The sequence below is a fragment of the Watersipora subatra genome, chromosome 2 (assembly GCF_963576615.1).
Source record: "Watersipora subatra chromosome 2, tzWatSuba1.1, whole genome shotgun sequence".
Taxonomy (NCBI): Eukaryota; Metazoa; Bryozoa; class Gymnolaemata; order Cheilostomatida; family Watersiporidae; genus Watersipora; species Watersipora subatra.
In genome coordinates, this window is record NC_088709.1 from 16,100,935 (window position 1) to 16,115,379 (window position 14,445).

Here is a 14,445-nt window from a genome sequence, read left to right on the forward strand (position 1 = left end):
CGCATGCGTAAGGTTAACTCTATTGTTAGACGTAATAGAGTTAACTTTTCCTAGAGAGTGGCAGTTTTCAGCCGCGAATAAATTCATCCGCGAATATGCATGAAAAGACAATTTTCGCGAAATATAACTCCGCGAATAAATTCATCCTGTACGGTATTTAGTTCAACGCTCGACCACCAAGCTACATAAGGCATATTGATCAATGATATTATTATATTACCTATATCGTATGCACACATTAATTATTTTGCAAATAAATTTTCTGTCTAAAGAGTTTAGTTCTCCAAGCAATGCCAGGAATTCAGCTCGTAATACCTAAAGAAACAAAAATTAAGATTTTTGAAACAAAAATATTTCCATTGTTTGTTTGGCCAGTTGCTTCTGTTTGTTACTTGTTTTTCTGACTGTGCAATAACTTTCACAAACTCTCAACTCTTCTTCTGCATTGCTGAATTAGTTGATATTTATCGTCAGAGTTCCATCGTAAATGTTAAACAGCTTTTAAAATGCGTCGAAGTATGTATCAAGACAGCGTTAAACAAGGTACTTCTATTAGCAGAATACATTTATTATTTATTTCTATGGTTTTGCTTTCAAAGTTTTAATGAAAAACCGGAAATCTTTGGAGTTGGAAAATAGACTTCAATATGAACAGCAACAACAAAATCATTAATTGTTGTTGATGTAGCTGAGTAATTAATAGTAACATTTTATGGTCAGTTAGCAACTGATCACTTAATAATTCATAAAATCAAAGAATGTCTAAATGACACATAAATAGAGGTGATGTTCAAATAGAGGTGATGCTCAAATCGAGGTGGTGTTATGAAGCATATTATTCTTCAGCTTATATTCTTGTATTGTTATCAAATCATTTTTTAATGTAATCATAGCAAACCCGACTTAATTTAGCTATTACTGGCTAATTATTGCACGTATATATAAACTTTTTTACTGTTATTTTGTTTTTTTTATTTGTTTGATCTGCACAAAAACATTTTCCTCATGATATAAAGTTTGAAAACCTTTACAGTTGTTTGAATTTTTTCTTAAATTATTTCAACTACATAAAACACTTTTCTCATCATATGTAGTTTTAAAGTTAGAATGGCAAATGTTGTTATTTGTTCAATACAAATCATACTTTTTATTACCCGGGCAACGCCAGGTAGCGCAGTTGGTATTTATATATATCTTAGTTTTTTTGTGACGCTTACACACGTCAAAAGAGACTTTAGAAGAAACAAGTTTTGATTCACCACAAAATATCAATAATAAGCTCCTTACCACACTCTGGGGGCTGCGCTGACCACACTCCATAGTTGAAGAGAAAATAGTTGGTATGCATTTCTGTGGGGTCGGTATCATCAGGAATTATGGCGAGCTCAGCTGGGGCGCTACAGGTCACCCATGGGTAGTTGGTCGTAATCTCTAACGTACGGTTTAAACAAGGACCATCACCGGTTGAGTTGTCAAATATGAAGTAGTGGTACGTATCGACAGGAAAAAAACCAGTCATGGTGTCTTTAGTGCGGTTTTCAGCGTATCTAACGTTGATCGATTCTTCATGAAGCATTTCATGAGAGCTGCTGTTAAATATAGCAGAGTCGAAGGTGCTGCTCATGGATGTGCACACCGGAGCTACAAAAATATATGTAATTCAATAGCTCAATATATTAGAACACAGAGGAAGGATACATCTAAGAGTTACCGCAGTATGATGTAAGAGTGCTAATACAGTCACCCCTTTGACCTTCAGGAAAAAAATTTTCATGATATGAGAAGAAATTTCCAACATATGATCTCCCGCATTTCTTTTTCAAAATATCGCAACTTTGGAAACAAAAGTAGAAAAGCAGAAGAAAAAAGGAGATAAAAATAATGACGATTGTATAAATAAATTGATGTTAGACGTGACCTGCTGCAAGTTCCTTAGTCTGAAACAAAACTAAGCACTGCTGAGGCTCTACTTCCAGTCATGGGTCGTTAAAATAAAGTGACAATAAAACATTTTCACTGATTATGAAGGAACTAACCTAATTTTTTCATATAAATTCGACCTGCCTATACATTCAATTTTTACATTGTTTTATATATTGCATTTGTTTTAATGCTGTTTATAATATGTAATACCTGAAGTGCTTATTGTAATGTTTTGAAAATCTGGAACAAATCGAGCAAATATCATGTATTCTTAGAAGAACAGTTCCTTGATGAGTTGAAGGACACTGCAGGTGTATGCTATTAAATTTTTGACAAGTTGAAAGACACTGCAGGTGTATGTGATTAGAACTTTGATGAGTTGAAAGACACTGAAGGTGTATGTGATTAGACCTTTGATGAGTTGAAAGATACTGCAAGTTTATGTGATTAGACTTATGATGAGTTGAAATACACTGCAGGTGTATGTGATTAGACTTGTGATGAGTTGAAAGATACTGCAAGTTTATGTGATTAGACTTATGATGAGTTGAAAGACACTGCAGGTGTATGTGATTGGACTTATGATGAGTTGAAATACACTGCAGGTGTATGTGATTAGACTTGTGATGAGTTGAAAGACACGGCAGGTGTGTGTGATTAGACTTTTGATAAGTTGAAAAACACTGCAGGTGTATGTGATTAGACATGATGAGTTGAAAGATACAACAGGTGTATACGATTAGACTTCTTATGGGTTGAAAGACACTGCAGATGTATGCAATTAGACTTCTGATGGGTCGACAGAGATAAATTATACAACAATGATAATAAACATAATAAACATGGTCGATGCATTACATCCGAAGGCTGCTGCAGAAAGAACTGCAAGCATTAATTGATGAAGATCGAAGCGTTATGCTGTTTATAAAAAATAGGTTGGATTGAGAAGTGCAGTTCGTTGGATCATCAGAACGTAATGAGGGAAATGGGGGAACTGTCCCAAGAGATGTTTATCCAAAACAAAAAAAGGGAAAAACAGAAGGCGAGTTGACTTGAAAGATGATTAAAAAACATCTGCATGAGCTTCATATGCTTTAGGAGCAAAAATGAAGTGAGCTGCAGAAGTTGGATGAAAACTAAATATACCGCAAAGACTATGATTTTACTACCTACAAGAATTGTAAAGTCGTCACTTTGAAAGAATAAGGCTGAAAGAAATACAGAATGCGTGGTGAGAAGATGAAACTGTCATGCATATTCTCAGTAAATGTTTTTAGCCACCCCCAACAGAAGACAAATGCAGCATGCTAAGGCGGCCATGATGGTGTTCATTAGGAATTGTACAAGAAATGTTATCTCACTCTAAGCACTACTACATTCTCAGAACAAAAATAGCCACAGAAAATTATATTGTGGAAGTTTTATCGGGTTTGAATATGACAACAAACAGAATATAAGATGCCAAACGACATAATATTCCACTGTTAGACAAGCAAAATAAACTGTTCCCATAAACTTGCGGATTAATATGAGCACTTTGCTAAAAAAAGGAATTCTACGCCAAAGATCAAATCAAAATGGGAACAACTAAAATGTGTAAAACGGAATTGCTAGCATAGCATTTTCTTAAGCATCATTCACAAGTGCCGTTTCCATCTTTCCCAAACAGAAAACGTTTGGTAACAAATTGTAAGCGAAACTCACTTGACTTGTAGAATTTTTACATTTCCATCGTATGGATTTCTCATGGCTATTGCAATACCAGGTACTTAAGGGTTATGAATACTTGAAACTAGAGAAGGTGACAATATATCAGAAATAAGTGTTGGCGATGAAGGATACAACTGCTAAAGGAATTATCATAGTGAATGGTACTATAGCAGTTAAAAATCATCCAGTAGACTTATTTAGCTTATTAAGGAGAACAGACCAGAAAATGATAGTATGCAATAGATTGCTTTACTCGGGTCAGCTAATATGTTCAGAAAAGTTTTATCTTAGTAGCTCTAGGTAGACGGTAAAGAAGCTAATGATTCTAGAATAAAATAAAATAATGGCATGCTTCTGTCATGTAGTGACAATGCTTGGTAGTGTTTTCTAGTAGATAAACACACCGGCAGGACTAGGTTTTTTTATAAGCTACCTTGGGTGGTCCTAACACTTATCAAGGGCTTCTTCTGGAACTGGCAAATTAACCTGAAGGGATACATTTTTTGCAACACGCCCAGTCTGACAGAGCCAGGTAGCCATTTCACTTGTCCAATGTGCGAAGGACAGAGGTGGATCTTTAACATGCCCACGTTGTCAGTGTGGTACGCGGGGCCTCCAAGTTAAGGTCTAGATCCGAAAGACCTAGCAATTTAGGGTTGAAAGCTTGCTGAGAGCTTTTTGTCAGATTGGCATTAGGCTAGAATTCTAGAATTGCTACCTAAAAAATAATAATAGCAATAGTATTAACAATAACATAAAAACAATAATTATCATTTTTAACCCATCAGTTGGTGGCCATGATACCATAAAATTCAGCCTACGGCTTTTGTCAAAAACTAAAGTAGCAATAATAAAATATCATTAATAATAGTAGTAATAATAAGAAAGTTTGTAGTAATAATAATAATAATAATAACATTTGAATTACATTGCTAAGTAGTTTTTGTGAACACATTACACAGTCAGTAAAGACGAAAATTCTATGAGATCTTTTCACTCAAACTGACCAAAACATACGAGCTCGCAGACATGAGAGTATGGTGCAAAACAGGATGATGGACTATAATACTTGAACGAAAGACATTGTAGAAACTGAGGTTAAGGAAAAAAGATATAAGATCAAAAAGTACTATGATTCTATCAGAAAAATTAGGCAGCTTGAAAAAACATCTGTGCCTGTAGAGCCGTGGAGAATTAAAAAAAAACAGTTGGGATGTCCAAAATAAATAATAAGAAAGAAGACAATTCTCGGTCATGCTAGGAACACAGAGGAAAGTGCACAAAATCTTAAATTGGAAGAACAGGCCAAATCCTAGGATACAATATCAGCTAAAGATGAAAGAATCCAGTTGTAGTAATAATAGTAAGAGCAGACAATTACTTCTGTAAAATCAGTATATTATAGGGAGTTAACATAAGATAAAAATTAATTTACAAATTATTAGCAGGACTTCAATTACATCCTTGTAAATTATCAATATTATTACCGCCATTCAAAAGTACCCAGAATGTTCGAGCATTACAACCATTACAACAATGACAAGGAACAGATCGAGAAAAAACCTTAGCAGGTCATAGGGAAAAAACTTGGCAACATAGAGCAGCTATAACTAGCGCATACCAGGCCCACATTGGTCATGGAGTACGGTGAGGTCCCAGTAAAATTTGAGTGTCTGCCAACCCGTTTCGTTCTCCTCGATGAACGGTGAGCAACAAATGGTGAACGATGTCTGAAACATAGAGGCAGCTTTTCGCAACACTCCTTCAGCACAGAACATCTTAATAACGTGGCCGCTTGACTTATTTACGAGGTCTTCTTCTGGTGAAAGAATGGTATATAATTCAGGATTGTCAGCAGGATTGAACTCACAGTATAATGTAAATGATTCTAAAACAGCCTGTTTTGCCATAGACACTTCTTCTACAACAGTATGTTCAGACTGGATCAGCAGTCGTATGTTACAACAGCAGGTTCAGACTAAGTCAGCAGTGGTGTGTTACAACAGCATGTTCAAACTAATTCAGCAGCAATGTGTTACAACAGCATTTACAGACTAGGTCAGCAGTGGTATGTTACAACAGCATGGTCAAACTAGGTCAACAGTAGTGTGGTACAACAGTTTGTTCAGACTAGGTCAGCAGTGGTGTGTTACAACAGTATGTTCAGACTAGGTCAGCAGTAGGGTGTTACAACAGCATGTTCAGATTAGGTCAGCAGTGGTGTGGTACAACAGCATGTTCAGACTAGGTCAGAAGTAGAGTGTTACATCAGCATGTTCAGACTAGGTCAGCAGTAGCGTGTTACAACAGCATGTTCAGACTAGGTCAGCAGTAGTGTGTTACAACAGCATGTACAGACTAGGTCAGCAGTAATGTGGCACAATAGCATGTTCAGATTAGGTCAGCAGTGCTGTGGTACAACAGCATGTTCAGACTAGGTCAAAAGTAGAGAGTTACATCAGCATGTTCAGACAAGGTCAGCAGTAGCGTGTTACAACAGCATGTTCAGACTAAGTTAGCAGTAGTGCGCTACAACAGTATGTTCAGATTAGGTCAGCAGTAGTGTCTTACAACAGTATGTTCAAACTAGGTCAGCAGCAGTGTGTTACAACAGCATGTCCAGACTAGGTCAGCAGCAGTGTGGTACATCAGTATGTTAAGATTAGGTCAGCAGTAGTGTGGTACAACAGCATGTTCAGACTAAGTCAGCAGTAGTGCGCTACAACAGTATGTTCAGATTAGGTCAGCAGTAGTGTGTTACAACAGTATGTTCAAACTAGGTCAGCAGCAGTGTGTTACAACAGCATGTCCAGACTAGGTCAGCAGCAGTGTGTTACAACAGCATGTTCAGACTAGGTTATCAGTAATGTCTTACAACAGTATGTTCAAACTAGGTCAGCAGTAGTGTGGTACAACAGTGTGTTAAAACTAGGTCAGCAGGAGTGTGGTACAACGGCATGTTCAGACTAGGTCAGCAGTAGGGTGGTACAACAGTATGTTCAGACTAGGTCAGCAGTAGTGTGTTACAACAGCGTGTACAGATTAGGTCAGCAGCAGTGTGTTACAACAGCATGTTCAGACTAGGTCAGCAGCAGTGTGTTACAACAGCATGGTCAGACTAGGTCAACAGTAATGTGGTACAACAGTATGTTCAGACTAGGTCAGCAGTGGTGTGTTACAACAGTATGTTCAGACTAGGTCAGCAGTTGTGTGTGATAACAGCATGTTCAGACTAAGTCAGCAGTGGTGTGATACAACAGTATGTTCAGACGGCGTCAACAGTGTTGTGTTGCAAACAAATTTTGCAAATAGTGATAGTTTTTTTCTATTATTTGCTGTAAACTGAAATCATTGACTATGCAAAATTATTTCACGGGCAGCTAGAAGAGTTAAAGGAATTTTCCGATTTGCTGATGGCAAAACGATTACAAACAAGCATATAAAAATTTTGAATTCAGTAAAGAGGCAGTTTCGGCGGCTCAGAAATGCTGCCTGTTTTATCTTATTATTGTGAGAAGCTTTGAGCAGACAACGAAACTTATGCGTATCCCTGTAAAAATGTACCCAAATGGTAGCATTATAGTAAATATTCATTATTGTTGGGTTAAGCACTGCTGACAGCACATCTGTGTCCACCTCATTGTGGAGTGAATAAAAAGTATCCAGGTTTCTACTAGCCCAGAGCATGGTATCACGTGTTTATACAGCATACATATGCTGTTATTTCAACAATTTCGAAATCTTATTATATATAATACTGTCAAAAGCGTTATTTCTACAAAAGTATAGATAATAAGACAAAATAAGAGCAAACATATTTACCTTCACTTCGCCCAAACGCACAACTAAAACATGAAAGAAACCAACATTCAAAAACAATGCTTGGTATAAAGAAACACTTATTCACTATTTAAACATACACAACGCCTTGATAGCTCGATTACAATGAGATAAGATAGACATTTTTAGCTCAAATGAACTACAATCTCAGAATATTTAAAGGAGGATAAGGTTTTTACAGTGCATTGTCGAAATCAGTTCTTGTTTTGACCATAGCAGCTTATACATGGTCGGTACACCCAGTGAGTGATTAGTATGTACTTACTCATGTTTGATTTCCTAGCAGCAACATTCTTACATAAATGTTTTCAGTACCAGATGACTTTATTAAAATTCAAAATTGTTTCTTCCCGTCATTTATTGATTATCATGAATTAACATTCTCAGGTCATTAACTTTCTACTAAACACCATCATATTGTTGTTTTTAAACTTCGAACCAGAATTGAAGGTCAACAATGTGACCATTGTTTGTAGTGAGTGCGTCAAAAGAACCATGGCACATTTTAACATGTCAATAGCGAATAAGTAATGATAAACTACGCTTTATAGTAACAACAATAACACAATATACACTATAGTGCAAACATAGAAATGTGTACATCAACATACTGTCACAATTATCATACTTACAGACTGATAAAGAGGAGACAACTTAGAAGTAAATAGTTTTGTGTGCAGTTCAACTTCATCCCGCCAAAGGCGTGAAGTTTAAAGCAGTTGTGTAAAAATAGATTGAGAATTTAAAAGCAACCCCAATGCAACCAACAATCCATGAACAATGAAAGGTATTCTAACAATAAGAATTGTTTAAATTTCAGTCGTAGACTAATTGTTATACGCTAGGAGCTTGCATTGGCAAATTGTTTATTAGACAGTTTGGGTTGGGGCCAAAGGGAGAGCTGATGTACATTCGCACCTGGATATAAGTCACTAATAACATTTGAAATAGGTCACATATAAATATGCCCAACTGTCACTCAACTGTCACCAACTTTTAACAATAAAAACACTTTTTTCTAACATTGAAATTACCACTTTTTACAAGCATTGTAATTCCTCTCATAGATGCAGTTCTTCACGATACTAAAGTAGACAAGAAATGCAAGAGCAGTAACCAGGCAGGAATGTGAAGCAAAACATAGTTCATAAAGTGCAGTTCGAAGCAGTAGCTGGTGTTTAATTCAAGTACATTTTTATTTAACTTTTAAAATAGACCAAATGTTTTTTTATTCAAGTCATAGGCTGCTAAAAACTGTTAAACTGTTAAAAGTTGCAGTACATAATGCATGTATGATCAGCGTGGCAGCTCATGGCACTGCCTGAGGTCTCAGCAACACTAAACCACGATGTATGTATAAAACTGCTGCTATAATGGGCCAGGATTGAACACAATTAGTGCAAATACAAAGATGGTATATTTAATTCATCAAAACTGCAAACAAAAACCTGATAGTGCATCAAATTGTTCCAAGGGCAAAATACCTGACATTCTAAAACAAATATCTAAAAAACACAGAATTCGGAGCTCATGTAGATATATGTAGTATAAGAGATTGAAGCCACATGAATTCAAAATATTTTCTTCTACATCTTCTTGCAGTTTCAGCGGCTTGTGTTACTAGTTTTCTGTTTACTGTAGTTCACTGTTCTAGTTTTACTGTATGTTTAGTTTCTAGTTTACTACATGTAGTGCCTACTGTATGTAGGGACTACTGTATGTAGCGACTACTGTATGCAGTGACTACTGTATGTAGCGACTACTGTATGTAGCGACTACTGTATGTAGCGTCTACTGAATGTAGCGACTACTATATGTAGTGACTGGTATATGTAGCGATTACTATATGTAGCGACTACTGTATATAGCGATTATTGTAGGTAGCGTCTACTGATTGTAGGGACTACTGTATGTAGCGACTACTGTATGCAGTGACTACTGTATGTAGCGACTACTGTATGTAGTGACTACCGTATGTAACAACTACTGAATGTAGCGACTACTGCGTGTAGCGACTACTGAATGTAGCGACTACTGTATGTAGCGACTACTGTATGTAGTGACTAATGTATGTAGCGACTATTGTATGTAGCGACTACTGTATGTAGCGATTACTGTTTGTAGCGACTATTGTATGTAGCAACTACTGTATGCAGCGACTACTGCATGTAGCAACTACTGTATGTAGCGACTACTGAATGTAGCAACTACTGTATGTAGTGACTACTGTATGTAGCAACTACTGTATGTAGCGACTACTACATGTAGTTACTACTGTATTTAGCGACTATTGTATGTAGTGATTACTATATGTAGCGACTACTGTATATAGCGACTATTGTATGTAGCGACTACTAAATGTAGCGACTACTGCATGTAGCGACTACTGTATGTAGCAACTACTGTATGTAGCAACTACTGCATGTAGCGACTACTGTATGTAGCAACTACTGTATGTAGCGACTACTGTATGTAGCGACTACTTTATGTAGCGACTAGTGTATGTAGCGATTACTATATGTAGCGACTACTGTATAGTATATAGCGACTATTGTATGTAGCGCCTACTGAATGTAGCGACTACTGTATGTAGCGACTAATGTATGTAGCGACTACTGTATGTAGCGACTATTGTATGTAGCGACTACTGCATGTAGCGACTGATGTATGTAGCGACTACTGTATGATCAACAACCATGATCATATGATAAGAGCTGCTCCATAAAAACCAAGGTCTTACAGCAATCATGATATGCATGTATAATAGAGTGCGACCTCCTAATATACATACATCACGGAATGACCCCATGATATACATACATAATGGAGTGACCTCATGATGCTTATTTTCAAGGTACTATTAACTAGTTATAAACGAAAACCTGCCTATCGACTTAGCATAAACAAATTCTCCTTCCCTAGCATATGATGAGTGAATCCAGTAAAGTTACTACAGCGATTCTCTGCTGTAGGACTTTATAGAGACAAATTCCTACTATCAGTCGAGATCCAGCTGTAGTAAATTACTAGACAGATCCTCGATGCTTACCAACTGAATAGCTGGGGTTAAAAATCATGATTGATTTTTTATCATATTATAATTTTTATTACAACACCTAACCAATCTAATAGACATTTCGTAATATTAAAACACTATTGTATTAAAATAATCCCACAACCAAACACTCGCTTCGCTCGTGTTTGGAAGCTTTATGGTAAATGCATATGCGCACACAACTCCTGAAAATTTTTCATCAATGCTGTACCCAAACCCCTGTACCGAAATCTCATCAAAAAATTTAACCATTTTTGTGTGGAGTGGTTGAAGTATAATAACAATACAAAACACATATAAGCCTATTTAAATATGTTACCAAGTCTTTAAAAAGTGTAGACAATATCCTAAAATTTACCCATCTGATCAGATAATACATAACTAGACAGATTAATTTGGCCTAAAATCGCCATTAAAACCTGACAAGCTTTTTTAATCAAAATTAAGACCGGCCAACAAAACGCCCATAAAGCCATGTGACAGATAGTGGAACCATAAAGCTGTCCGCATTTCATGAGAAAAACGTGCACATTTTACCAGTCTATGGCATTTTTTCGATGCCGAAAGGTTCTGTAATTAACATAGAAATACTGAAAAGTAATCTTTTTTTTGCCGATTTTAAAGTTAACTCTGACATTTTGGACAGTTATAATGAGTACTTTGGTATTCCAACTGATCTCCAAAGCAGTGAAAGTAAAGGAAATTATGTTTTTCTAACGATTCTTATAAGATTATTACAATATTTAATCATAAGAATAATTATTCGTTTTTATAAGATTATTATAAGATTTAATTATAAAAATAATCATTCGAATTTACAAGATCGAAGTATATAGTGAGCGATGGTGTTCAATATGTTACTGTTGTTTTTTTTCCACAGATTTTGTTGATAACGCTATGGCTGTGCCCAATATTGCGGTACTGCTAAGCCATTTTTATTATCTTGCAAAAATATTTAATTATAAGAATAATTATTCGATTTTATGTAAAGGTTTTGTGCGACCTTCACTTTCCTCCACTAGTACAAGACTCAGCGCATTAGTTGATACATATATTTTCTGCTTAGTTCATAAGTTGTACAAGAATGCTCAAGTAACAGGCAATGAACAGGCCCAGATCAGCTCTGCCCTCTAGCACAAATGTTCAAGCTTATATAGCGGGTAAGCCTCGCCTCTCATTCTGCTTGGCTGGACTGGACCCTGCTCGGCTTTGGCTTGGCTTGGCTCTACTCAGTTCGGCTTGGCTCTACTCGACTCGGCTTGGCTCTGACTATCTTAACTCTCACCTCGTTATTTTGCCTGACTGAACACAGCCTGGCTCAGCTTAACTCAGCCCTAAGCTCAGCTCTCAGTGGATCACATTCCACAACACTCTCTCTTCATTGGTGACCACAGTCTCCAATCTAGACCTTGGGAGAGAGCTTATGGTAGCCACTCGACAGACTTCCTCTTCTTCTGTCAGGGTTTTGTCCAGGTCCTCGTCATCCACTTCAAAGACAGCTTTTCCGGGGCAGCTCATGCTGGTCTTGGCAGTGGCCTTCTCCCATTTCTGATCTCTCTTGGGTGTTGCCACACCTACCAGCTCCAGTGCACCCAGTGCTTCCTCAGTTTCTTTCAAGCTAGTTGTGACTGAAGTCAATAAATCCTGAAGCGAGGTGCTACCTTCGCTGTCCATCTTTTCAAGTGCCCTATCGTCATTCAGAGAAAACGAGTGTTTTAAGAGGAATGCTTTGGTTGCGTTCGTGAGGACCATTTTACTGCCTTCCCGTTCAACCTCCTGACCGTTTTCCGACAATTCCATAGAGTAGCATACCCCATTTCTGTACTGTTCCGGCTTCCTAATGGTCCAGGCCGGTCTCAAATTGTGCCGGACTAGAGCTGATGGGATTTCTAGATTTGATGGGATTTCTGGAGTCACAGTTTCTCCGGCTTCCTCATGGTTTAATTCCGGTTCACCAGGAACTTCTTCTCTTAGTGGGACCGGGTTAAGTTTCACTGAACTTGGTCTTTGGCGCTCTCCTTCCTCCGGTCCAGCCGAGTTTTTTTTTTGGGAGTTGTCTCCTGTCTTCGCTTTTCTGTGGTTTTTATCAACAATTTTTCCCAGTTGCCGGGCAGCATCATTGGCACTGGGTCACTCCTGACTTCTTCCGGATTTTTCTCTGACTTGCTGTGTCGAGCCCCTTTCATGTTCGGGCCCTTCTTTGGCTCCGGAGTGGCCGGGGCTGGTCCCAGTCTCTCTGGCCAAGCATGGTAGGGCTTCAGCCTTGCCTCGCTCTAGATGGAAGAATGGCCCTGTTGCTCTACCAGATATGTGTGGTTGCCCCAGGCCATCAGGGCCTGGTATGGTCCCACGAACTTCACCTGCAGGTTGGGATTTTCTCCCCGTCTTCGGCGTTTGTTTGTGAGCTATACCCAGTCTCCTGGGCGTACAGCAGTGGCTTTTTCCGGTTCTCCTGTCTCACTTCTATCTGGCTCTGTTGTAGGGCCTCATCTACTGCTTGTAGCCTTTGCTGCACCTGGCAGGAAAGAACTCGGTCGATGAGGGTTGACTCTCCAGCTGGTCTGGCAAGCTCAGCTTCCATCCCAGCATCAGAAGGTTGGCTGTTTCTTCAGCTGCGAAGTTGGGGTGCCACGGTATGCCCTCATCAGCTGGGGAAGCAACAGATCCCATTTGTCCTGTCCCCGGGCCAAAAGTAATGCCCTCAAGGATTCTCCGAGTCTCCGGTTATTCTGTTCCACGATTCCATTGGCCTGTGGGTGGTAAAGAGGTGTATGTGTCTTCGCCACGTTTCATTGTTAGCACAGTGCGGCATTCAGTTGGCTTTTGAACTGCGCCCCCTGGTCTATGTGGATCAGCTTTGGAAGCCCCAGGTAGCAGAACACTCACTCATCCAGTGCGTTTGTGACCACCGCGGCCGTGGTGTCAGATAGTGACAGTGTTTCCTGCCATCAGGTGAAGTGGTCGGTGAGGACCTGCACCCACTTTTTCTCTCTAGACATTGCCAGAAATGGCCCCACCAGGTCAACGACCACCTTCTGCCAGGGTCGTCCGGTGTAGAGCCTTCTTTTCCCTTCAGCGGCCTTTGTCCTTCCATGCTTTTTGGCCTGGCCCACCTCACAACACTTGATGAGCCGTCTGACTTTGGGCATCAGTCCGGGCCAGTACCAAGTCAGCTGGAGGCGAATTATCGTTTTTCCTACCCCAGAATGAGTCAGGGCGTGCGTTTACCACACCATGGTCTCTCATGGCCGGGGGCAGATGGTGCACCATCTGGCGTGGCCCTGCGGGGCCATGCGCAGGGAGCCTCGCATGTGATGCATTATATCCAGCTCTCTGCTTCCGAATTCCAGGTGTTTCGCTGGCACCTCTTTTCCTGTAGTGATGGCACGGTACATGATGGCCAATGGTCCTTGTCCGGTAGCTTGTTTCCCTGCCAGCTCGCCCTTTAGTCCTGTCATCCCTGGTGTGGCCCGTAGCACCTCGGAAGTACCTTCGGCACCCAGGTTCAATCCTACCACTGTTGGGATGGGAGTCCCGTGCGAATTGCCGCCGGCCCTCTGGGGTATGCGACATTTCCCAGGGTTGATCCTGCCCCATCAAGAGTGGGAGTCCCATCTAAGTAACTGGTCGGTACCGACGCGGCTAATGGCCCTTGTTCCCTTGCCAACTCCTTCCGTGAGGGGCCCCCGTCCCTCTGCTCAATGCTCACACATTGTCGGCAGTCTTCGCAGGTTTGCCTGCTCAACCCATCTGTGTTCTCATGGCGAGTCCCTGACCGATGTTCTAGAACGTAGTGGAACTCCGCCAGCATCTTGAGCCCCGGGCTACCTGGTTCGAGGGTTCCCTCCTCCTACATAGCCACCAGAGTGAAGCGTGGTTTGCTCGTAGAAGGAACTCCTGACCATACAGATAAGGCC